Genomic DNA, 26235 nt, shown 5'->3' on the forward strand with positions numbered 1-26235 from the left:
CTGGGACCTCAGAAGGAGTGGATGACGAAATAGACAAAAATGGAACATCACCATGTACCCCCTGACAACCCCAGCTGGATACCGACATAGAGTTCCAATCCAATACAGGATTATGGGTTTGCAGCCATGGCAACCCCAACACGACCACATCATGCAGATTATGTAGCACCAGAAAGCGAATAACTTCCTGATGTGCAGGAGCCATGCACATGGTCAGCTGGGTCCAATACTGAGGTTTATTCTTGGCCAAAGGTGTAGCATCAATTCCTCTCAACTGAATAGGACACCGCAAAGGCTCCAAGAAAAATCCACAACGTTTAGCATAATCCAAATCCATCAGATTCAGGGCAGCGCCTGAATCCACAAACGCCATGACAGTATACGATGACAAAGAGCATATCAAGGTAATGGACAGAAGGAATTTGGATTGTACAGTACCAATGACGGCAGACCTATCGAACCGCTTAGTGCGCTTAGGACAATCAGAAATAGCATGAGTGGAATCACCACAGTAGAAACACAGACCATTCAGGCGTCTGTGTTCTTGCCGTTCAACTCTGGTCATAGTCCTATCGCACTGCATAGGCTCAGGTTTATTCTTAGATAATACCGCCAAATGGTGCACAGATTTACGCTCGCGCAAGCGTCGACCGATCTGAATGGCCAAAGACATAGACTCATTCAAACCAGCAGGCATAGGAAAACCCACCATGACATCCTTAAGAGCCTCAGAGAGACCCTTTCTGAACAAAGCTGCCAGCGCAGATTCATTCCACAGAGTGAGTACAAACCACTTCCTAAATTTCTGACAATATACTTCTATATCATCCTGACCCTGGCACAAAGCCAGCAAATTCTTCTCAGCCTGATCCACTGAATTAGGCTCATCGTAAAGTAATCCGAGCGCCAGGAAAAACGCATTTACATTACTCAATGCAGGGTCTCCTGGCGCAAGAGAAAATGCCCAGTCCTGAGGGTCGCCGCGCAAAAAAGAAATAATAATCAAAACCTGTTGAATAGGATTACCAGAAGAATGAGGTTTCAAGGCCTGAAATAGCTTACAATTATTTTTGAAATTAAGAAACTTAGTTCTATCACCAAAAAACAAATCAGGAATAGGAATTCTTGGTTCTAACATAGATTTCTGATCAATAGTATCTTGAATCCTTTGTACATTTGTAACGAGATTATCCATTGAAGAGCACAGACCCTGAATATCCATGTCCACACCTGTGTCCTGAAACACCCAAATGTCTAGGGGAAAAAAAAAAAAATTGAACACAGAGCTGAGAAAAAAAAAAAAAAATGATGTCAAAACTTCTTTTTTCCCTCTATTGAGAATCATTAGGTAGGCTCCTTGTACTGTTATGATAGCAATCCAGTGACACAGTGTGCCAGAAATCAGAGCACATACAGTGATCAGACAATAACCAAAAAACAATAGAACGAGCTCTGAGACGTGGAATCTCTGTAGACTGCAAACCTGAACCTATCCTAAACACAACTAAAGGTGGCTGTGGATTGCGCCTGACACTACCTATGCAACTCGGCACAGCCTGAGGAGCTGACTAGCCTGAAGATAGAAACACAAGCCTGACTTGCCTCAGAGAAATACCCCAAAGGAAAAGGCAGCCCCCCACATATAATGACTGTTAGCAAGATGAAAAGACAAACGTAGGGATGAAATAGATTCAGCAAAGTGAGGCCCGATATTCTAGATAGAGCGAGGATAGCAAAGAGAACTTTGCAGTCTACAAAAAACCCTAAAGCAAAAAACCACGCAAAGGGGGCAAAAAGACCCACCGTGCCGAACTAACGGCACGGCGGTACACCCTTTGCGTCTCAGATCTTCCAGCAAAACGAATAGACAAGCTGGACAGAAAAAGTAGCAACAAAAGCAAAGAAGCACTTATCTAAACAGAGCTGCAGGCCACAGGAAAAATCCAGGAGCTCAGATCCAACACTGGAACATTGACAAGGAGCAAGGAAGACAGAATCAGGCGGAGTTAAATAACAAAGAAGCCAACGAGCTCACCAGAACACCTGAGGGAGGAAGCTCAGAAGCCGCAGTACCACTTGTGACCACAGGAGTGAATTCAGCCACAGAATTCACAACAATGTTCTGCTTTTTGTTCTGCAGCTTCTTGTTCTTTTGCTTCTCGGTCTTCAGGGTCGTCATGCTTAGGCTCTTGAACTTGGAACTGTAGCAGGAGGTACAAGAAGGCCGAGGAACTGCCGAGAACCAGCTGACGGTACTGGAACCCAGATGGCTACCCAAAGGTAGAAGAGCCAATGGCACGACCGAGGACCAGCTGACGTTGCTGGAACCCGGTTACTAAGCAGGAGGTACCCGTGCCTGAAAGCACTACCAAGGACCACCTGACGTTGGTGGAACTCAGATACCCAGAAGGAGGCACCTAAGCCAAAGGCTCTGCCCGGAACCAGCTGACGGTGCTGGAATCAGGATGGGGAGCAGAAGGTACAAGAGCAAAATACACTGCTGAGAACCAGCTGACGGTACTGGAACCCGGATGGCTACCCAAACGTAGAAGAGCCAATGGCACGACCGAGGACCAACTGGCGGTGCTGGAACCCGGTTACTAAGCAGGAGGTACCTGTGCCACAAAGCACTACCAAGGACCGCCTGACGTTGGAGGAACTCAGATACCCAGAAGGAGGCACCTAAGCCAAAGGCTCTGCCCGGAACCAGCTGACGGTGCCGGAACCAGGGGGACCTAGTCAAGATTGTGTTGCCAAGAACCAGCTAACAGTGCTGGAACTCAGGCAGCAGAAGGTCCACAGGAAAAGAAAAAATAGGTAGGCCGCGATCCAGCCGCAGTTACAGAAAACCAACAGTCCTACAGGGGGAGCTTGTCCTATTGGCACTACAGAACCAGCCTTGATTACCACTTCCCGCAGCCCACATAGGAAGCCCCAAAACTGCAGGCCCCATGGAGTCGGCTAACCTGACCGCAACACGACAGGACAACATTTTCTAGGAAAAGTGACCTTGACACTACCCGGAAACAGCTGGCGTGCTGGAACCAGGCTGGGCAGGTGGGAGTACCCGTGCCAAAGACACTTCTGAGCAGCAACTGGTGGTGTTGGAGCCCAGGGAATACATGACAGAGTCTAGGCTGAGGCCTAATTGGAGCAAGTTGAAAGGGAACCTTTAACCCCCCCAGACGTTAGCAACTTAAAAAGCAACCTTGTACAGCACTAACACTGCACAAGGAAAAGGTGGCTCTTTTAGTTATGCTCCTTGCACACGCAGAACTAAACACTTATAAAATGTGTCCCCTGATACCAAGAAACCATCCCGGAGGTGGGACTTTCCTTCATAATGAGATGCAGCACAGCCGGCATTCAGGCCCCCTTGGCGCCGGGCACCACCTCCTCAGCGTTGTTTGAATCTGTCACGGAGCCTGCGCTGTTATGGTAAATGGAGCACCCCAGACACAGGGCCACGAGTTCTCGGTACCGGGCCTCTCTGGTTCAGTTCTGAGGCTGTCACGGTGGCTAGACCCGGTCCGCGACCCTGCTAAGGGGCGTCCAATAAAGGTGGTACAGTCTATCAGGGATTCGTGACGCCACCTGTGGTGTTCGGTCAGGGTGACCGATGCTGCTGTGGGGTCCGTTGGGGTGATGGAATGGCAGCTGGATGGTATACCTTCCCACAGGTGAAGTATGTCCCCAGGGCTTCCCAGTAAGGTGGATGGTGATGGTGTGAGGTGCAGTCAATAACAAGGACACAAGGTTGCAGTCTCTTTACCTCTTTACTGAAGACTTCAGGATCCTCAATCCAGAGCACGCTTAACAGGGCTAGCTGAGACCGGCCGATCCGATGGGCACTTCCAGAGTTCCCTTTGCAGGTGGAAATCAGTGCCTACCACTAGCGCCTGTGTGTTGTAGTGCTACCCTGCTGAGCATTCGGAATAGTCCTCACAACTGCTGTTCTCGTTCGTTCGTTCTTTCTAATTCTCTCTCGCTTGTTCCAGATGTTACTAGTTTCTCGTCCCCCACGTATGTTATGGCTAGGACGCACCCGTATGACGGGAAGGCTCGGAGCTCTTCCGGGACCCTAGAGACGCCCCTCTCCATGCGTTGCCCCCTATGTCTTCGTAGGAAATTTAAGGTAGACAGCCAACCTATAATTAACTGTCCTGCAGAGTTCAAAGTAAGGCCTAGAGTCAGTTACTCCCGCGGTGTTCCGGCCACCGGCTACGCGCCTCAGTAGGATGTTGCCTCGGTCTCACGGCACGACTCCTACTGGCTGTCCTTTGTGCTTGATCTCGTTTCTCACTGTTCCACAATATCCTTCCCTTCGTGTCACTTTCTTAGGATACCGCCGCGGGGTGTGCAGGCGTGGTTCCGTAACCAGGGGCGGATTATCAGAGGGTCAATATGGGCGGTAGCCCAGGGCCCAGTGGTCTGGGGGGGCCCTGGGCTACCGCACAGATTGACCCTCTGATGATCATCTGTGAATGCCGCTGCCGGCGGCCGCCGCTGCCGCCGGCATTTATGTGCCCCGGCCCCCTGCCGCCCGTACCCGGTGGGCAGAGAGAGGGGGCCCGCATCGGGCCCCTTCTCATCTGCTCACCGGGCCCCTTCCGGCGCTGCGGCGGTTTCCTATTGATGTGCGGGCACGCGCCCGCACGTCAATAGTTAACAACAGCCGCCAGCCAATTGGAGGCTGGCGGCTGATGTCGGCCGCAGGCGCACACGTCGCCGGCGTCTGACGTCATTGTCAGTCGCCGGCGAGTGTGCTCTGTTGGAGGGAGCTCGTCGCTGGAGCGAGGACAGGTGAGGAGACTTTGTTTTTTTTGTTTTTTTTTATAACGGTGGACACACTGAGGGCAATGCTGGAGGACACTGGGGCAGATTGCTGGAGGACACTGCGGCAGATGGCTGGAGGACACTGGGGCAGATGGCTGGAGGACACTGGGGCAGATTGCTGGAGGACACTGGGGCAGATGGCTGGAGGACACTGGGGCAGATTGCTGGAGGACACTGGGGCAGATTGCTGGAGGACACTGGGGCAGATGGCTGGAGGACACTGGGGCAGATGGCTGGAGGACACTGGGGCAGATGGCTGGAGGACACTGGGGCAATGCTGGAGGACACTGGGGCAATGCTGGAGGACACGGGAAGATGGCTGGAGGACACTGGGGCAGATGGCTGGAGGACACTGGGGCAGATTGCTGGAGGACACTGGGGCAATGCTGGAGGACACTGAGGCAGATTGCTGGAGACACTGGGGCAATGCTGGAGGACACTGGGGCAGATTGCTGGATGACACAGGGGCAGATTGCTGGAGGACACTGGGGCAATGCTGGAGACACTGGGGGAAATGCTGGACATACTGGGGGAAATGCTGGACATACTGGGGCAGATTGCTGGACACACTGGTGGTAATATTCTGGACACACTGTCTGGGGGCAATATGCTGGACACACTGGTGGTAATATTCTGGACACACTGTCTGGGGGTAATATGCTGGACACACTGGGGCAGATTGCTGGACACACTGGGGCAGATTGCTGGACACACTGTCTGGGGGCAATGCTGGACACACTGGGGGCAATATGCTGGACACACTGGGGGCAGTATGCTGGAGACACTGGGGCAGATTGCTGGACACTGGGGCAATATGCTGGACATACTGGGGCAGATTTCTGGACACACTGGGGGCAGGACTGGAGGCATGGGCAGAATGTAGACACGGGGCATGATTGGAGACACGGGGCAGAATGAAAGACATGGGGCAGGATAGGATCATGGGGCAGGATGGATACGATGGAGACAGATGGGGCAGGATGGGGAGATCATATGGGGGAGAATGGATACTCATGAGGGCAGGATGCGAGAACATATGGCTGGAGCCAGGAATGAGACACACGGGGCCAGGATGTGGAATATTATTACCATAGGGGCTAATTAAGGGATATTATTACTGCAGTGATGTATTTATTTTATTTTTTGAGTATACTGTTTTAAATGGGGGTCGGTCCTGTTACTGTGCAGAGTGACACTATATCGCCTTTTTTTCTTCATGTGGTGTAATGTAGAAGTTGTGAAAAATAAAGTAATGTGTTCTGCAAGCGGAGGTCGAGATAACTGTTATTTCCTGCAGAAACGAGTCCTGGCTGGAAGAAATGATGGCTGTCTGTGCTGGCTGAAAGATGAAGGACTTCACCTAGAGACGTCACTGGTGAGTCAGTGTTACCTATACACTGACACTATACACTGTATACTATATAGAGGTCCTGTGTATAATACCACCAGTGATCTCTGTATTACCTCTGCACAGACACTGCATACTAAGTACAGATCTCCTGTGAATACTGGCACTTATGGTGATAGTATTGTGTTGTTGTTTTTTACTGATCAGTATTGTAGTATTCAGTCACTATGTGGTGGTAATATGTGGTCTGGAAATGGTGTTGTGGTATTTGTCCCTTGTATGTGCTATTTGGTCACCAAGTGGTGGTAATATGTGGTCTTGACATGGTGCGGTGGTATTTGTTCCTTGTATGTGATATTATTCGATCACTGTGGTTGTAATTTGTGGTCTGGTCATGGTGCGGTGGTATTTGTTCCTTGTATGTGATATTATTGGTCAAAATATACCTAAATTGTATTGCAGATTCTAACAAATATTTAATAGGTTACAGTAGAGTAGGGCCTGGCCATTTTTCTGGAATAATCTGGTTCGGGTATATCATGACCCCCGTCACATGACCCCGTCACATGACCCCCGTCACATGACCCCCGTCACATGACCCCCGTCACATGACCCCCGTCACATGACCCCCGTCACATGACCGGGGGGGGGGGAACAGTGTCTGAACAGCCCAGGGCCCTGGCTACCCTTAATCCACCCCTGTCCGTAACGTTCTGCTCTGTTCACTAGGCACCTGCCATGTTCCCACGCCTGACAGGGACCCCCCTCTGTCTTCTCCCTGCAACACCCCCTGCCACGGGATGTTGCCTTAATCCAACCCAGTCAGCTTCTCACTAACTTCCTATCCAACCCCTAGTTTTACCAGTGTGAGGAGTGGCCCAATAAATAAAGCCTTTTTCTCCCCCTAGTGACCGGAGTATGAAGTGTAATGTGTGCTGGTGATACCTGGTCAGTAGAATTCCTTCAGTGCCATCAGATGTACCATCACTCCCCTTAGCGGCAGAGTGTCATACTGCAACGACCAGATATCTGGGGCGCTGCATTAAACCTTGGCCATGCGCTGTTAGCGCTGCCTGTCTTCTGACATCATTTGGTGTCAGGCTGACTGCGCCTGTGCTGGCGCGCTGCCAGAGATCACGCCCCGCAGTGTCTTCTGATTTAGTCACACTCTGGGTCTGGGATTCATGGCCATGCGCAGTGCATATCTTCACCTCTCACTTCTCTCCATCTGCCCTCTTATGAGTATGCGGCATCAGCTGATTCATAATCACATGCCACGGCCGTGATGCCGCACAGTCTGAGGAAGGCGGAAGCAGATGAGTAGGAGGTGAAGATATGCACTGCGCATGCCCATGAATCCCAGGCCCGCAGTGTGACAAAATCAGAAGACACTGCAGGGCGGGATCTCGGGCAGCGCGTACGCACATGCGCAGTCAGCCTGACACCAAATTATTTCAGAAGAAGGGCAGTGCTGACAGCGCATGCCCAAGGTTAAACATAACAGCGCAGGCTCCGGGACAGATTCAAACAACGCTGAGGATTCGGCGCTCGGCGCCATGGGGGCATGAATGCTGGCCGTGCTGCATCTCAATGCGAAGGAAAGTCCCACCTCCGGGATGGTTTCAAGGTATGAGGGGACACATATTTTAGAAGTGTTAAGTGCAGCGTCTGCAAGGAGCATAACTAAAAGAGCCACCTGTTCCTTGTGCAGCATTAGTGCTACACAAGATGGCGCTTTCAGTTACAAACGCTTGGGGGGGGGGCGGGTCCCTTTAACTGCTGTTTTTGTGCCAGTGTGGCTTTGCTGGACACGTTGCCGACTACACAGCAGGGGAACAGCTGGCGTTGCTGAACCCAACTGACACGTGAGCTAGGTGTTTTTTTCTGTGCAGCCAGCACTTCCGGGCGACAACTGACAGTGTTGAAACCCAGGGAATTCAGAAGGAGCAGAGTGTAGGCCAAAGCCTGCACTGGAGGCAGGTATATGTCTGTTATTGTGCCAGCGTGGCTTTTGCTGGACATGTTGCCGACTACACAGCAGGGGAACAGCTGGCGTTGCTGAGCCCCACTGACACGTGAGCAAGTGTTTTTTTCTGTGCAGTCAGCACTTCCGGGCAAAAACTGACAGTGTTGAAACCCAGGGAATCCAGGAGGAGCAGAGTGTAGGCCGAAGCCTGCACTGGAGGCAGGTAAATGTTATTGTGCCAGCGTGGCTTTTGCTGGACACGTTGCTGACTACACAGCAGGGGAACAGCTGGCGTTGCTGAACCCCACTGACACGTGAGCGAGTGGTTTTTTCTGTGCAGCCAGCACTTCCGGGCAACAACTGACAGTGTTGAAACCCAGGGAATCCAGGAGGAGCAGAGTGAAGGCCGAGGCCTGCACTGGAGGCAGGTAAATATCTGTTATTGTGCCAGCGTGGCTTTTGCTGGACACGTTGCCGACTACATAGCAGGGGAACAGCTGGCATTGCGGAACTCCACTGACACGTGAGGCCTAATTGGATCAAGTTGAAAGTGAACCTTTAACCCCCCCCCCATGCGTTAGCAACTGAAAGAGCCAACTTGTGCACCACTAATGGTGGACAAGGTGGTTCTTTTAATTATGCTCTTGCACTCGGTGAACTAAACACTTATAAAATGTGTCCCCTGATACCGTGATACCGTCCCACAGGTGGTACTTTCTGTCGTGATGAGACCAAGCACAGCCGGCATTCATACCCCCATGCCGCCGCGTCATCAGCGTTACTTGAATCTGTCACGGAGCCCGCGCTGTTATGTTAAACCTTGGCCATGCACAGTTAGCGCTGCCTGTGCGGCCGCACCGCCCGAGAGACCACCTCGCAGTGTCTTCTGATTTAGTCCCACTGCGGGGCTGGGATTCCTGGGCATGCGCAGTGCATATCTTCGCCTCACACTACTCTCCATCCGCTTTCTTCAGAGTGTGCGGCGTCACGGCCGTGGCATGTGAATTGGGATCAGCTGACGCCACACTGTCTGTAGAAGGCGGAGGGAGAAGAGTGAGAGGCGGAGATATGCACTGCGCATGCCCAGGAATCCCAGCCCCACAGTGTGACTAAATCAGAAGACACTGCGTGGCGTGATCTCTGGCAACGTGGCCGCACAGGCAGAACCAGCATGACATCAAATGATGTCAGAAGATGGGCAGCGCTAACTGTCCATGCCCAAGGTTAAACATAAAAGAGCAGGCTCCGGGACAGATGCAAACAACGCTGAGGAGGCGGCGCTCGGCACCATGGGGGTATGCATGCCAGCTCTGCTACGTCTCATTGCAGGAAAGTCCCACCTATGGGACGGTTTCACGGTATGAGGGGACACATGTTTTATAAGTGTTAAGTGCAGCGTGTGCAAGAAGCAGAACTAAAAGAGCCATCTGTTCCTTGTGCAGCATTAGTGCTACACAAGGTGGCTCTTTCAGTTATAAACACCTGGGGGGGACAGGTTCCCTTTAATTGCTGTTGTAGTGCCAGCGTGGCGGTTGCTGGACACGTTGCCGGATACACAGCAGGGGATCAGTGGACGTTACTGAAACCCAATAAAACTGGGTCATGTCTTGTCTGTGCAGCTTCTGGGCAGCAACTGGCGGTGTTGGAGCCCAGGGATTAAAGTTCAGGTGGTTGAAACATGAACACAGCTGGAGACCTGGATACTGTTGGCAACCAATTATTTAATCGGTAAGAGGAGTGGCAAATTCCTGTGAGATCCAGGTCTTGTTCATTTTCAAGAAAGTAAGCTGGTCAATGTTATCGGAGGATAGTCGCATGCGACGGTCTGTTAGTACACCATCTGCAGCACTAAAGACGCGTTCCGATAATACACTGGCAGCAGGGCAAGCCAGCACCTCCAATGCATACTGGCTAAGCTCTGGCCATGTATCAAGCTTAGAGACCCAAAACTTGAAGGGGGAAGAGCCGTCTGGGAGTACACTGAGAGTGCAAGGCATGTAGTCTGTCACCATCTGACGGAAACGTGGCCTCCTGCTGACTGGATCCGTCAGTGATGGTGTAGACATTTGTGGCGGGCACACAAAACTTTGCCATTGTTAGAACAGACTGGTCTTGACTTGTGTTGAGCCACTGCTTCTGCTCCCTCTTTGTGCAGAGATTCCTCCACTGCCTCTACGCACAGAGCTGCTTTGTAAAGCACTAGAAGTAGCAGGCGCAGCACTTCTCTCGATTGGACTGGAGAAGATGATGGACTGCACCAGTGTGTCTTGGTACAGCCGCATTTTACGCTTCCGCTGCAACTGTGGTATGAGGGTTTGCAAATTGTCCCTGTAGTGCGGATCGTGGAGGGTGTACACCCAATAATCAGCCGTGGTAAGAATGTGGGCGATGCAGCGGTCGTTTCTCAGGCACTGCAGCATGAAATCAACGATGTGCTGCAGACTGCCAACTGGCCAAGAAACGCTGCCCTTTGCTTAAGGCGTGATGTCTGCCTGCTCTGCATCACCCCACCCTCACTCTACATACTGACTACTGGAGATTTGTGTAACTCCCTCCTCTGGAAAGATGTCTTCCTCCTCCATTGGCTCCTCCTCATCCTCCTCACAAAAGGTCCCCTGCCTAGTCCTTTGTGAGGAACCACGTCGCGCAGACTGTCCAGAAGCCGATGGCATTTCTGACTCCTCATCCTCAACCTCTTCCACCACTTCATCCCTTAGCGCTTGCAGGGTTCTTTCAAGCAGGCAGATAAGGGGGACAGTCATGCTGACTAGTGCATCATCTGCACTCGCCATCCGCGTGGATTCATCGAAGGCCCGCAAAACCTGGCATACGTCCTTCATAGTGGCCCACTCAGTGGTTGTGAAGTCTGAACGGCACGCACTGCGACTTTTTTGCGCCTGATGCAGCTGGTACTCCATTACTTCTGGCTGTGTTGTGAATTCTGTTGTCGGGCTCCCTCCCGTGGTCATGAATGGTACTTCGGCTGGTTCTGTCCATGGACTTCCTCTGGTGGGTGTTTCTGAGTTTCACAGGTGACAAGGTTAATTCATTAGCTGCTGCTCTATTTAACTCCACTTAGATCTTTGCTCCATGCCACCTGTCAATGTTCCAGTATTGGTCTGTTCACTCCTGGCTCGTTCTTGTGACCTGTCTTCCCATCAGAAGCTAAGTTCCAGCTTGTATTTCTTTGGTTTGCTATTTTTCTGTCCAGCTTGCTATTGAATTTGTTGTCTTGCTTGCTGGAAGCTCTGGGACGCAGAGGGAGCGCCTCCGCACCGTGAGTCGGTGCGGAGGGTCTTTTTGCGCCCTCTGCGTGGTCTTTTTGTAGGTTTTTGTGCTGACCGCAAAGTAACCTTTCCTATCCTCGGTCTGTTCAGTAAGTCGGGCCTCACTTTGCTAAATCTATTTCATCTCTGTGTTTGTATTTTCATCTTTACTCACAGTCATTATATGTGGGGGGCTGCCTTTTCCTTTGGGGAATTTCTCTGAGGCAAGGTAGGCTTTATTTTTCTATCTTCAGGGCTAGCTAGTTTCTTAGGCTGTGCCGAGTTGCATAGGGAGCGTTAGGCGCAATCCACAGCTATTTCTAGTGTGTTTGATAGGTTTAGGGATTGCGGTCAGCAGAGTTCCCACGTCCCAGAGCTCGTCCTTATTATCAGTAACTATCAGGTCATTCCGTGTGCTCTTAACCACCAGGTCCATTATTGTCCTGACCACCAGGTCATAGCAGGCTGCTGCTCACACAATCGCTCCAACATATGTAATGTTGAATTCCACCTGGTGGGGAGGTCACATATGATGCGATGTTCCCGGAAGACGGAATCGGCGCTGCAGAGTTGCAATGCGCGATCTGGCCATGCTGGAACGCCGCAAGTGAGCACACTCAAGGCGGACCTTGTGCAATAGTGCATCAAGATCCGGATAGTCCCTCAGAAAACTCTGCACAACCAAATTGAGCACATGTGCCAGACGTGGGATGTGAGTGAGGCTGCCAAGGCCCAGAGCTGCCACCAGATTTCGGCCATTGTCACACACTACCATGCCTGGCTGGAGATTCGCTGGCGCAAACCACACGTCGCTCTCAGAATTGATGGCATTCCAGAGCTCCTGCGCTGTGTGGCTTCGATTCCCCAAAGAAATTAATTTAAGTACGGCCTGTTGATGTTTGGCCACAGCTGTGCTCATATCGGTTTTAGCAGGTAAGCGTTCACGGGTCAAGGTGGAGGTAGACCGTGACAGCTCCTGCAGCGATGATTCTGAGGAACTGAAGTATGAGGAGGAGCCAATGTGCACAGACTGGATTCCTGCAATCCTTGGCGTTGGTAGTACACGTACAGCGCCACTCACCATGTCTGTACCCGGCTCCACAACATTTCCCCAATGGGCAGTGAGGGAAAGGTATCGTCCCTGTCCATGGTGACTGGTCCACGCACCGGTGGTGAGGTGGACCTTGCTACTAATGGCGTTTAGTAGCACATGTTTGATGTTTCCCTTCACATGCTTTTGCAGGGCAGCGACGGCTTGCCTGCTGAAATAAAAGCGGCTGGGCACATTGTATTGTGGGACTGCCAATGCCATCAAGTTACGGAAGCTGTCAGTCTCCACCAGCCTGAATGAGAGCATTTCAAGTGACAGAAGTTTTGCAATGCCTGCATTCAGAGCCTGTACTCGTGGGTGGTTTGCCGAGAATGGCCGCCTTTTCTCCCATACCTGTGCTACTGATGGCTGTAGACTGGGCAGGGAGTGTGAGGATGACTGGGAACGTGGTGTTGTGGGTGGAATTACACTGGGTCTCTGGACAACAGTGCCAGAGGTTCTTCCATGGCGATCCTGTGAGAAACCCGAACCAGCAGTGTGTGAGCTGGAGGAAGAGGCAACAACACGAGCTGAAGAGGTGGTAGGTGCCACTGTAGGTTGGCCTAGGTCTTCAGTGTGTTTTTGTAATTACACCGCATGCTTGGTCCGCACATGTTTCCACATGTTTGAGGTATTGAGGTTGCTGACATTTCTACCTCGTTTGATTTTCTGACGACACAGCTTGCATTTGACAAAGCAAATGTCATCTGCAACTGTGTCAAAAAAGGACCAGGCACTGCAAGTCTTGGGAGCGCCCACTTTGGCTTTTGGAAGAGGTATGCTCCTAATGGGTGCCGAAGTCGAGGCTACAGGCACCGCAGTCTTCCCCCTCCCTCTCCCGGCCGTTCGGGGAATCTCTTCCTCAGAGCTGCTCCCACCACCTTCCTGTTCCTCACGCCATGATGGGTCGAGGATCTCATCATCTACACTACCATCTTCCACCAACTGCTTCTCCTGGGTAGTCTCGGCAACACAGTACGCACCAGAAACTGGCACCTGAGTCTCATCATCTGATGCGTACTGAGAAGTTGTGACTGGAGGCACTGTCCCACCCGCCTCTTCTGATTCAGAGAGACAAAGCTGTTGGGCATCACTGCATACAGCCTCTTCTTCTGATTCTCTAATGCTGCTTGGCTGGTCCCCTGTTTCGAAGCCAAGAGATTCAGAGAACAGAAGTAGAGATGGCTCCTGTCCTGGGTTCTCTGACTGCCTGGGCAATTTGGCAGGTGGTGAAGAGACAGATGGTTGCTCTTCAGTGCTCTGTTCCTGAGAGGATGTGGCACTAATTGAAGTCGATGCGTTAGCTGCGATCCATCCGACAACGGCTTCAATTTGTTCATCCCGCAGCAGCGGGGTACGGCGCTCTCCTACAAAGCTGCGCATGAAGGATTGCTCCCTGCTAAAACTGGGGGATGATGAGTCACCGATGCCCGCAGCTGGCGCAGAATCCCCACGTCCTCTCCCTGCTCCACACCCACACCCACGTGCCTTACTCCCTGCCTTCATCATGGTAGACTGATAAAGATAGGCAGAAAAGTACTAACGGCTTAGTGTACTTATTCCTGAACAGCTGCTAACAGGTATAAGAAACACTTATTTTATGAAGTGTGGACTAGACTTTATTATGAGCTTATGTGGCTTACACAACAGTAAAGTGGAGTGTTTGGTGAACCTTGGGTTTGTTTCGCAGAACAGACACTACATAGTGAGCGCAGTATTCACACACAGACCGTGCAGACAGCCGTGAACGGCGCTGCAAGGCCAAGAAAAGCTCCTCTATCTAATCCTATATAGTGTTTTTCCACAATCTAGCGGGATACGGATGGAAAGACACTAATAGGATATTTTAGGAAAAATGTGCAGCTGGCTGCAGCACTAAGTGCAATTTAGAACAATGGATTCAGCTGTATGAGGCAGTGACGCACCCTGAGCTGAACACAACCGGCTGTGGCTGCGGACAGACTACAGAGTGAGCTGCACTCACACAGACCGTGCAGAGAGCCGCGAATGGCGCTGCAAGGCCAAACAAAGCTCCTCTATCTAATCCTATATAGTGTTTTTCCACAATCTAGCAGGATACAGAAGAAAAGACACTAATATAGGATATATTTGAAAAAATGTGCAGCAGGCTGCACTAATTGCAAAAAAGGACAACGGATTTAGCAGTATGAGACAGTGAAGCACCCTGAGCTGACCACAACCGGCTGTGGCTATGGACAGACAGCAGAGTGAGCTGCACTCACACACACAGACCTTGCAGACAGCTGTGAACAGCGCTGCAAGGCAAAAGCAAGGTGAACACACAGCGGTTGCTAAATTAGCCTGGGTAAAGCACAATGAAGCAAATCGCTATCTCTAAACTGGCTGTCAGTCAGGACACAGCGTCCTGTCCCTAACTGAATTCACAGCAGAGTGAGCCCAAAATGGCGGCGGCGACTTTTATAGGGCGCTGTGACATCATTTCAGCAGCCAATCACAGCCATGCCAGTAGTTACATGCCCACCATGCAGAACAGGATGTGCACACACTTCAAATCATTCCTCATTGACTGATTTAAATAAAACCGGGAGTTTGCATGATGGAAATTTCCGATTCCGGTTTTCGATACACTGAAAGTATCGGAACTCAGTATCGGAATGCTCAACACTAATTATAATTGATAGTTTAGACACTCATTCATTTTACTTTACTCACTTATATCGCATGGGTTAATTTAGACACTTAGGGTGGGTTGCACATCTGCTGCTTAACATAGTAAAAACACAAATACACATGAATATATTTCACTTTCATGTCTAAAAGATAGGTTCTTAGGGACTTCACGTAGTAATATCCACTTTAGAATTGATATCACTGTCTGCATTGTGGAGGGCACTGACACATAGGTTCAACATTGTGCAGCGGTGAGCGCTTCTGCAGACTTCCGGGTATGGGTAGTCCTGGAGACGCGTCTATACTGCTGCTGGCTCTGCCCCCTCATCTTGACGCGTCGGATGGAGGTGTGCACGCTGGCAGCACGTGACACCGACGGGGGCTTGCGTCATGCCCGGTGTGTAGGCGGAAGTGCCGCTTAAACCACTGCCACCACTGATTTATGGGTAGATAAAAGCACGCTAGATATGCTCACATACATGGTAAAACCCCCAGGAAGAAGCAGAACGTGAAACGCGCGTCGGGGACCCACGCCGCCAAACTAGGTCGTATACCCTTCTACTCTTATGTTGACTTAGACTGATGTCCTGTGTTCATTTGTGGTTGCTGCTATTACTGCTACTCTGGAGACGTATGCTCCAATTTACTGAACGCATGCAATCTTTATTTGTGTTTGTCACATTGAGATTCCACTCTGGCATTTGCCTTACTTAGCACAGCACACTTTATTTGTGGCCAGTGTTATTATCATTAGTGTATGCAAAATACTTTGAAGCAACTGAATACTCATGTCAAATTGACTCTTTAGATTCTTCTGCATCTGCCACATTGCAATTATATTGAGGTTTTATTTGCCCTGTTAAATATCATATATGACTTGTGATAGACCCCACATTAGCACTATGCACTTTACCTTGTGGTATTAGTTTATAAGCAACTACCCATGTACATTATTGGCATCACTTATAGCTTTTTGATAGTCTTTGACAGCTAAATTAATCGTATATCCTCCTGGAAATGTAGCCATAGAAGATCTGTAGGCTTAGATAAGCCACTTTGAACATAAGCAACCTACACAGTGGGGCATTATATGCATTTATAGGAGCCCTTAGTATAAATGTGGTGTTCAGCCAAATGGGTGTTAACTTATGGTGATACTTAGGATACATAAGGGGTGTACTACCCAGTAAGGCGGCTATGTTGTGCACTCATATCTTCATTTTTTAACTTATTTGTATTTCTGTTATTAAAATGTTTACAATAAAGTGTCTAAAATTTTATATTGGCATTTGCTTCCGTTTTTCTCGGATTGGATTGTGCTATTTTAGGCTGTGGAGGCCAATATCCATGGCCCCTTACCAGGCTGAGAATATCAGCCCCTGGATGTCAGCTTTAGCTTGCCTGGCTGTCAAAAATCAGGGGATACTCCACTGGTTTTTTTAAATTATTTATTTAAATAATTAAATGGCGTGGGGATCCCTCTGTTCTTGATAACCAGCCTTGCTAAAGTTGACAGCTGGGGGTTCCAGCCAAAAATAGAGGGGAACCCACATAATTTTCTTTAAATTTAATTTTACTTATAGCGCAGGTGCCGACTGATGAAGACACCAATCAGCGCTGCTTGCTCTTGCTGTCATCAGTGACAGCAGGCGTAGGCTGATGGGAGTAGTAGTCCCATCAGCTACTGCCTGTCACCGAAGGTAAGCTTTTTACCTCCGGTCACAGCTGCAGGCTCATGCTGTCATCTAACAGTGTGGGCACTGCAGCTCTCTGACCAGCGGTTTCAACCTCTTCACCCCGAAGCCTGTTTTCACCTTCCTGGCCAGGCCAATTTTTACAATTCTGACCCCTTAAAATTTTTTTGAGATCATAACTCTGGATCGCTTCAATGGACCACGGAGATTCTGAGATTTTCTCGTGGAAAATGAACAACATCTGGATGAACAACATCTGCAAAGAGTTTGTATGTTCTCTCCGTGTTTGCATGGGTGTTCTCCGGTTTCCTCCCACGTTCCAAAGACATACTGATAGGGATTCTGGATTGTGAGCTCCAATGGGGACAGCGATGATAATGTCTGTAAAGTGCTGTGGAATTATTGGTGCTATATATATATATATATATATATATATATATATATATACATATATATGTATAAAATGAATAAATGTAACTTTTTTTTTTTTTTTTACCCATCTTGTCAGCTGGCCAGTTAGCTCAGTGATTAGATTGCGTTGCTAATAACGCCCTTACTGCGGGTTCGATTCCCGTGTGGGTCAGTATCGTCTTCTTTTTTCATTCTGTAGTAATTATTTTTATTAACTGGTTATTTTCATTATTTTTTACCACACGTACAGTTTTCACTCCTTAACCCCTTTCTGCCATTGGACGTACTATTCCGTCCATGTGGGGTGGGCCCTACTTCCCAAGGACGGAATAGTACGTCCAGCGCGATCAGCAGCGCTCACGGGGGAGGACGACCGATCGCGGCCGGGTGTCAGCTGACTATCGCAGCTGACATCCAGCACTGTGTGCCAGGAGGGAATTTGGAAGAAATTCCTTACATTTTATCAGCAACCACTAGCAGACAAAGTTCCAATTCTGGCCATTCTGGAATTCCTACAGAAGGGCTGGGAATTGGGTTTGGCAGTTAACACGCTGAGAGTCCACGTTTCAGCCTTAGGGGCCTTATATAACAGTGATGTAGCTGGGAATAGATGGGTCGCTGGGTTTATTAAAGCATGTCAGCTTTGTAACCCGGTCCATATTGCAAGATTGCCCCCTTGGGATCTACATTTAGTGCTCGAGGCGTTAACTGAACCTTCTTTCGAACCATTGGATTCTATTCCAATTAAGATTTTGACCTTAAAGACAGCTCTACTTTTAGCGTTAACATCTGCTAGGAGGGGCGGTGATATCCAAGCGTTATCAGTTGATCCTCCCTATCTAATAATTCTCCAGGACAAGATTGTCTTAAAACCAGATCCTGCATACTTGCCAAAAGTAGCATCTAGGTTTCATAGAAGTCAGGAGATTTACCTACCATCCTTTTATGAAAATCCAGCTTCAGAACAGGAGGAAAAATGTCATACTCTAGATGTTAAAAGGGCAGTATTAGAGTATTTGAATAGGACACAAAGCTGGAGAGAGAGTAGGGCTTTGTTTGTTTCTTTCCAGAATCGAAGGAAAGGTTCAAGTGTCACGAAGAGTTCTATCGCTAGATGGATTAGGGATGCGATATGTCTTGTTTATTCCGCTAAAGGGGAGACACCACCAGAGGGCATCAAAGCGCACTCCACTCGGGCTATGGCATCATCTTGGGCGGAGAAGACAGATGTTCCCATTGATATATGTAAGGCGGCAACTTGGTCATCACCTTCCACCTTTTATAAGCACTATCGCCTTGATCTATCTGCTAATTCCAGCCCTCACTTTGGCCGTTCAGTACTTAGTGCTGTGGTCCCTCCCAGTTAAATAGTCTTTGTAAGTCTCTCGTAGTGGGTGCTGTCGTGGCGATAGGAAAACCGGTTTTTACTTACCGGTAATAGGATTTTACAGAGTCCACGACAGCACCCGTACATTCCTCCCCTGTATTTAATTACTTATTCTTGCACTCAGCGTCGGACTGGGGTGTCTGGGACCCACCAGGGGAATGGACTCTAGGGGCCCACCCTACAGCTATATGCAAATATCTGTCATTATAGTGGAGCATCAGCTGTAAAACACCATCTGTTGCTGCACATCTACCGTGTGCCCCAATAACTGGGATGTATAATTACGGTAGTGTACATTAATGGGGTTCTTGGTTAAAACAAGTTATCACTGATCCATGGGCTCCACAGGATAGGTGATCGCTTAGATCCGACCATTAGAAACTGCACCGATCGGAAGAATGGGGAAGTATTATCCCTGACAGGACACTTTTATCACTATTTTAAAATGCAGCGGCAGGTGGGATTTCTGACCGCAGCTCCATTCATTCTCTTTGGGGCTTCCAGAAAAAAACAAGTGCAGCCACAGAGTGCATGAATGGATCAGTGATCTAGTCGAACATGCCACTCCAGTCTAATGGGGATAAAAAGTTCCCAATTTTGCTGAATGGGTCCAAGCAGTCAGACCCCCCCACCAATCAATACGTTATCACTTATCCTGTGGAGAGGTGATTACTTTTTTCCACAGGAAACCCCCTGTAAGTGCATCTCAGCCGCTGTGTACAAAGCATTAAAACTCTAATGGAAATAAAGAATCTTCTCCTAATTAATATCAGAGAGAACAAATGACCACCATACACAACACAATCCACTATACCAAGACCAATAATATCACATACATACCACCACACCATGACCAGACCACATAGTGACCGAATAATACTACATACAAGGGACAAATACCACCACACCGTGAACAGATCACATATTACCACCACACAGTGACCGAACATTATTACATATTAGGGCAGCGCGGTTCAGAGGTTAGCACTGCAGCCTTGCAGCACTGGGGTCCTGGGTTCAAATCCCAGCAAGGACAACATCTGCAATGCATGTTCTCCACGTGTTTACGTGAGTTTCCTCTGGAGTCTCTGGTTTCCTCCCACATTTACAAAGACATACTGCTAGGGAATCTAGATTGTGAGCCCCATCGGGGACATTGGCAATAATGTCTGAAAAGCGCTGTGAAATTAGTAGCGCTATATAAATGAGTAAAAATAAATAAAAATAAATATTACCAACATATAGGGACCAAATGATACCACATAAAAGGAGAAATACTGCCACGCCGTGACCAGACCACAAATTACCAACACATAGTGCCCGAATACTACAATATTGATTATGAATACAAACCACAATACTAACAACACTGTTATTACCACCAGTGACAATGTACACAGTACCTCTGTATATAGTGTCAGTGTACAGGTAATACAGTGATCACCAGTGACATTATACACAGGATCTCTGTATATATTGTATAGTGTACGGGTAATACAGTGACCACCAGTGACAATATACACAGGAGCTCTGTATATAGTGTCAGTCTACACATAATACAGTGATCACCAGTGACATTATACAAAGGAGCTCTGTATATAGTATATAGTGTAAGTGTAAAAGCAACACACTGACTCACTGGTGACATCTGTAGTTGAGGTCTTTTTTCTTCATACAGTGCAGACCGCCATTACTTCTTCCAGCAAAGACTCGTCTCTGCAGAAAATAACACATTTAGCTATAGCTGATCGCTTCCAGAGCACATTCCCCACTATTTTCCTCGACTTCTATACTATGTCAGATGAAGAAAAAAAAGACATAGTGCCACCCTGCTCAGTAGCAGGACCCTTTTGTTCTCTCCATGGAAGACAGTAAGATCAAAAGTAAATTACAGCAGTAATAATGTCCCCTGATTGGTCCCTACAGCAATTATGTCCCCATTTGCCACCATAAACCAATAATGTATGTTCCTCATCCTGACCTTAATACAGTAATTATGTCACCCCTATATTTAATAAGGTGCCAGATCCTTGGCCCCTTCATTTAATGTCTCCATCTTGTACCCCAATGTCCACCTTAATAAGGTCCCTACCCTGGGCCACTTCCAATAATAATGTCCTCATCCTGGGCCCCCTTTATTTAATGTACCCTCCCTGGGCCCCTATGTCCATCCCTATGGCCACTACCTTGCCCAACTACAGGGGGGGATTCTTCTCACCTTCTTACGCTCCCTGGTATCCTCTTTTGGCTTCATATTCGGCGTAGTCGTTACAATGGCTGCCGACTGCAGATGTGACAGGGCGCTCTGCTCGGTGACAGGCCGCGCGCTGAGGTCACATAGCAGTAACATGGAAAGGCCGCCGGCCTATCAAAGGCTGCAGGAGTCATTTAACAAAACTGCCATGTGACTTCAACACATGGCCTTTCACAGAGCAGAGCGCCTTCTCACAGCTGCAGCCGGCATTCATCTTGATGTGCTTTGTCGCCAGGGTCGGCTCCAGGTTTACATGGGCCCATTTAACACATGCCATGATTCCTGATGCACAGATAAAAAAACAGATTAAGTATAAAATATAGGCACCACACAGTGCGCCATACAGTATTACGGGCACCTCATAGTCCTCCATACAGTATTATGGTCAATCACATAGTCCTCCATACAGTATTATGGGCACCTCATAGTCCGCCATACAGTATTATGGTCAATCACATAGTCCTCCATACAGTATTATGGGCACCTCATAGTCCGCCATACAGTATTATGGTCAACACATGGTGCTCCATACAGTATTATGGTCAATCACATAGTCCTCCATCATCCATGTAGTACAATTCACTTCACATAGTATAATGCACCCCATAGTTCTTCATATAGTATAATGTATTCCCCATAGTCCTCGATACAGTATAATGCAGCCCATATATAGTATAGTCATGCCACGCCAGAGTATAATGCAGCCACCCCACAGAATATATTGTAGCCCCCGGAGTATAATGTAACCCCCCAGAGTATAATGCAGCCACCGCACAGAATATATTGTAGCCCCCCCCCCGAGTATAATGTAACCCCCCAGAGAATATAATGCAGCCCCCTCATATAGTATAATGCAGCCCCTGCATATATAATATATGGTAGCCCCCTGATAGAGCATAATGCAGCCCCCATAGAATATAATGTAGCCCCCACATAGAATATAATACAGCCCCCATAGAATGTAATACAGCCCCCAATAGAATATAATACAGCCCCCCCCCATAGAATGAAATGCAGGCAGCCCCCATAGAATGTAATGCAGCACAGCCCCCATAGAATGTAATGCAGAACAGCCCCATAGAACATAATGCAGCACAGCCCCCATAGAATGTAATACAGCACAGCCCCCATAAAACGTAATGCAGCACAGCCCCCATAGAATGTAATACAGCACAGCCCCCATAGAATGTAATACACCACAGCCCCCATAGAATGTAATACAGTTAGCCCCCCATAGAATGTAATACAGCACAGCCCCCATAGAATGTAATACAGTTAGCCCCCCATAGAATGTAATACAGCACAGCCCCCATAGAATGTAATACAGTTAGCCCCCCATAGAATGTAATACAGCACAACCCCCATAGAATGTAATGCAGCACAGCCCCCATAAAACGTAATGCAGCACAGCCCCCATAGAATGTAATACAGCACAGCCCCATAGAATGTAATACAGTTAGCCCCCCATAGAATGTAATAAAGAACAGCCCCCATAGAATGTAATGCAGCACAGCCCCCATAAAACGTAATGCAGCACAGCCCCCATAGAATGTAATACAGCACAGCCCCCATGTTCTGTCTCCGCCATCTAATATTGTTGCCCTGATTATTTGCTTGCATAATTGCAGTTTCCTCAGTATACAGTATTGATATATTCATGCCTTTATTCATCTGTGATGCTTTGGCTCCCTCTAGCGGCCAGAGTTATGTTGGCAGTTCAATCTAGTTTTTGTATTATCCATGTCTGATTCTCCTCCTCCTTTGCAATGCATTATGGTAGCTCAGCCTCCATTTCCCTCCATTTTTCCTTTCACTTTCCTCAGTCTGCCTTCAAGGAAAGACGCTTCACTTCATCCCCCTTGCGATTGCATTGCCGGTATGTCTTTATGCTTCCTATAGATATTTCTGCTCCATATTAGCCTAGCCTAGCCAGTTATACTCCCAGTTCAGTTACTAGCTTCCTAAATGTTATGCATAATGTACCTCATGTGTAGTATGTATCTGTTCTATACCATGCACTGATTCTATTTATATCATTGTTCACAGTTTCACCGCATCAATATACCACTACGTTTAATAAAGCACAGACTCAACCACAGTCTCCTTATTGGACCCGGTATAGCGGTTTAGCTGACTGTATAGCTACGTGGGCCTGTCTCATTTAGTGAGGACAGAACAGTGAAACGGCAACCGTCCAACTAGTGGGATTCAAGTCACCGGCTACTCAGAGACTAAATACAGCTACAGCAATCTCTGCACAGCCAAGCACTTTCCCAAGACACCATGTCTCACAAATCACATAGGACAAGATCTGTTACTTCCGTCTCCTCAAAGACAACATCCATCAGCAGCGCGGTCGCAAATGCTGAAGCCGCCAAAATACGAGCGAGCTTTGCTGACCAAGAGATGAAACTTAAATTAGAAAAAGCACGCCTAGATGACGAAGAGAGAAGGTCGCAGTTAGAGAAGGCACGTGTGGATGCCGCCTTAGAAAGCCTGGCAGCAAAAAGGGAAGCTGCCGCAGCCCTCGCCGAAGCAGAATCGCTAGAAGCCGCACAAAATCCCAAGCTGCATAGCCAAAGCAGTACGTCGAGTCTGGAGTTCCCACTGCAAGACTCACCACAACGCACATCTCAGTATGTTAATGACCTTCCTGATCCAAACTATAACCCTGAACCAGTACCAAAACCAGAATACGACACCTCCAGCGAAGTGAGCGAGAGTTGTCACGAGGCTCAGGACAGAAACAAACTCGAAAATGTGAGGCAAAACAACTCTGCTAATGACTACCCTGCCCCTCATCAAGTAACCAACGTGAATCACCCTGCTGACATACCTTACGTCAGACCGAAGCAATACGACACCGGCTGGCGCCACCGTGAGGACACTAACAGGTACGAACGCACCTCACATCACTATCAGGGCGACCCATCACCAGTATACTCTGCTGACAACCGGTTCACGACAGAATTTGCCAAGTTCTTCACACGACGTGAACTGGTTGCCAAGGGACTCGTGAAATTCACTGACCGAGCTGAAGGTTACAGAGCTTGGAAAGCTTCCTTCCAAAATGTCATTAGAGACTTGGGGCTACAACACAGGGAAGAGATAGACCTGTTAGTAAAATACCTGGGAGAAGAGTCAGTCAAACACGCAGTAAGGATCAGAGACATTAATATAAACCGCCCTGAGACTGGCCTCAAAGAGATCTGGAAAAGGCTGGATGAGTGTTACGGCTCAGCAGAAGTAATAGAAAGAGCCTTGTTCAAAAGAATCGATGACTTTCCTAAAATATCTAACAAAGGTCTCCAGAAACTTAGAGAGCTAAGCGACTTGCTAAAGGAAGTCCAAGTTGCCAAATACGAGGACGACCTACAGGGACTTGCATTTCTCGACACAGCCAGAGGTGTTAATCCTATAGTCCAGAAGTTGCCCTACAATCTACAGGAGAGGTGGCTCACACATGGTTCCACGTACAAATACAAACACAGCGTTCCATTTCCTCCCTTCTCCGTTTTTGTTGACTTCATACACCAACAAGCAAGAATTAGAAACGATCCTAGCTTTGACTTTGCAATACCATATGCCACACCGTCACCACCTGCAAATCCACGCAGAACATCTGTGGAAGTACACAAGACTTATGTTTCTTCTCCAGGTTCTAATTACAGGTCTGATGGCTGCTCCCAATCAGAGACAAAGGTGCAGGACCCTGACAAGCAGTGCCCACTTCATCAGAAGCCTCATCCTCTCCTGAAATGCAGAGCCTTCAGAGGAAAATCTATGCCAGATCGCAGAAGCTTCCTGAAAGAAAACGGTATCTGCTACAAGTGCTGCTCGTCCACAGCTCATCTCGCCAAGGATTGCAAGGTCAGTGTAAAATGCACAGAATGTGGCACCACAGATCATAACACCGCTCTACACCCTGGCCCAGCTCCATGGAGTACACAAAACACGCCAGCTGACAGTGAGCATGGCGGGGAGGAAAGGAACACTGATACAGCTACGCCAGAGATCACTTCACAATGCACCGAGGTCTGCAAAGGGACAATAGACAGTAGGTCCTGTTCAAAAATATGCCTCGTCAAAGTATACCCGAAGGGCCATAGAGACCAAGCTGTAAGACTGTATGCTATCTTAGATGACCAAAGTAATCGATCCTTGGCTAGATCAACGTTCTTTGACCTATTCAACATCAAAGGGCCAAGCACTCCCTACTCCTTAAAGACGTGTGCAGGTACTGTGACAACAGCAGGCAGGAAAGCTACTGACTACCAGATCGAGTCTTTAGACGGACAATTCTGCCTACCACTACCTACGATCATCGAATGTAACCAGATCCCAGACAACAGATCTGAAATCCCTACGCCAGATGTAGCAATCCATCACGCTCACTTAAAACAAATAGCACACCTCATACCGGAACTCGACCATCAGGCCCAGATAATTCTGCTGTTGGGGAGAGATATCCTACAGGTTCATAAAGTGAGACGTCATATCAACGGACTCCACAATGCTCCCTATGCCCAAAGGCTAGACCTAGGATGGGTCATAATTGGCAACGTATGCTTGGGACGCATGCACGCCCCATCTTCTGTGACAAGCATGCTGACAAATACATTGGAGAAAGGACGTCCATCTCTGTTTCAACCTTGTAACAATGAGTTCCATGTCAGGGAACTGCCACACAGCATCCAACTGCCCAACCATCTAATAGACTTTACTCACGACAGCAGTATAGTGTCGGGAAGCTATGAGGATCAGTTAGGGTGCACAGTCTTCCAGAGAACTAAGCAGGACAACCAAGTGGCAATGTCGGTAGAGGACAAGTTGTTCTTAGCGGTAATGGACAAGGGACTCGTTAAAGATGAGACCAACAGCTGGGTCGCACCTCTTCCCTTCAAAACCCACAGACCACGTCTACCGAACAACAGAAATCAGGCATTACAACGTTTCTCCTCTCTCATTCGTAATCTGCAAAAGAAACCAGAGATGAAAGATCACTTTTTCTCCTTCATGTCAAAGATTTTTGAAAACCGTCACGCAGAACTAGCTCCCACTCTCAAAGACTCTGAAGAATGCTGGTTCCTACCCATGTTCGGAGTATACCACCCTAAAAAACCAGGCCAGATCAGAGTCGTGTTTGATTCCAGTGCTAAGTTTAATGATGTCTCCCTGAATGACGTTCTGCTGACAGGACCAGACCTCAATAACAAACTACTGGGTGTACTTATGCGCTTCCGTAAGGATTCCATTGCCTTCATCGCTGACATCCAGCAAATGTTCCATTGTTTCCTTGTGAGAGAGAGAGACAGGAACTTCCTAAGATTC

This window comes from Ranitomeya imitator, chromosome 4, assembly GCF_032444005.1.
Source record: "Ranitomeya imitator isolate aRanImi1 chromosome 4, aRanImi1.pri, whole genome shotgun sequence".
NCBI lineage: Eukaryota > Metazoa > Chordata > Amphibia > Anura > Dendrobatidae > Ranitomeya > Ranitomeya imitator.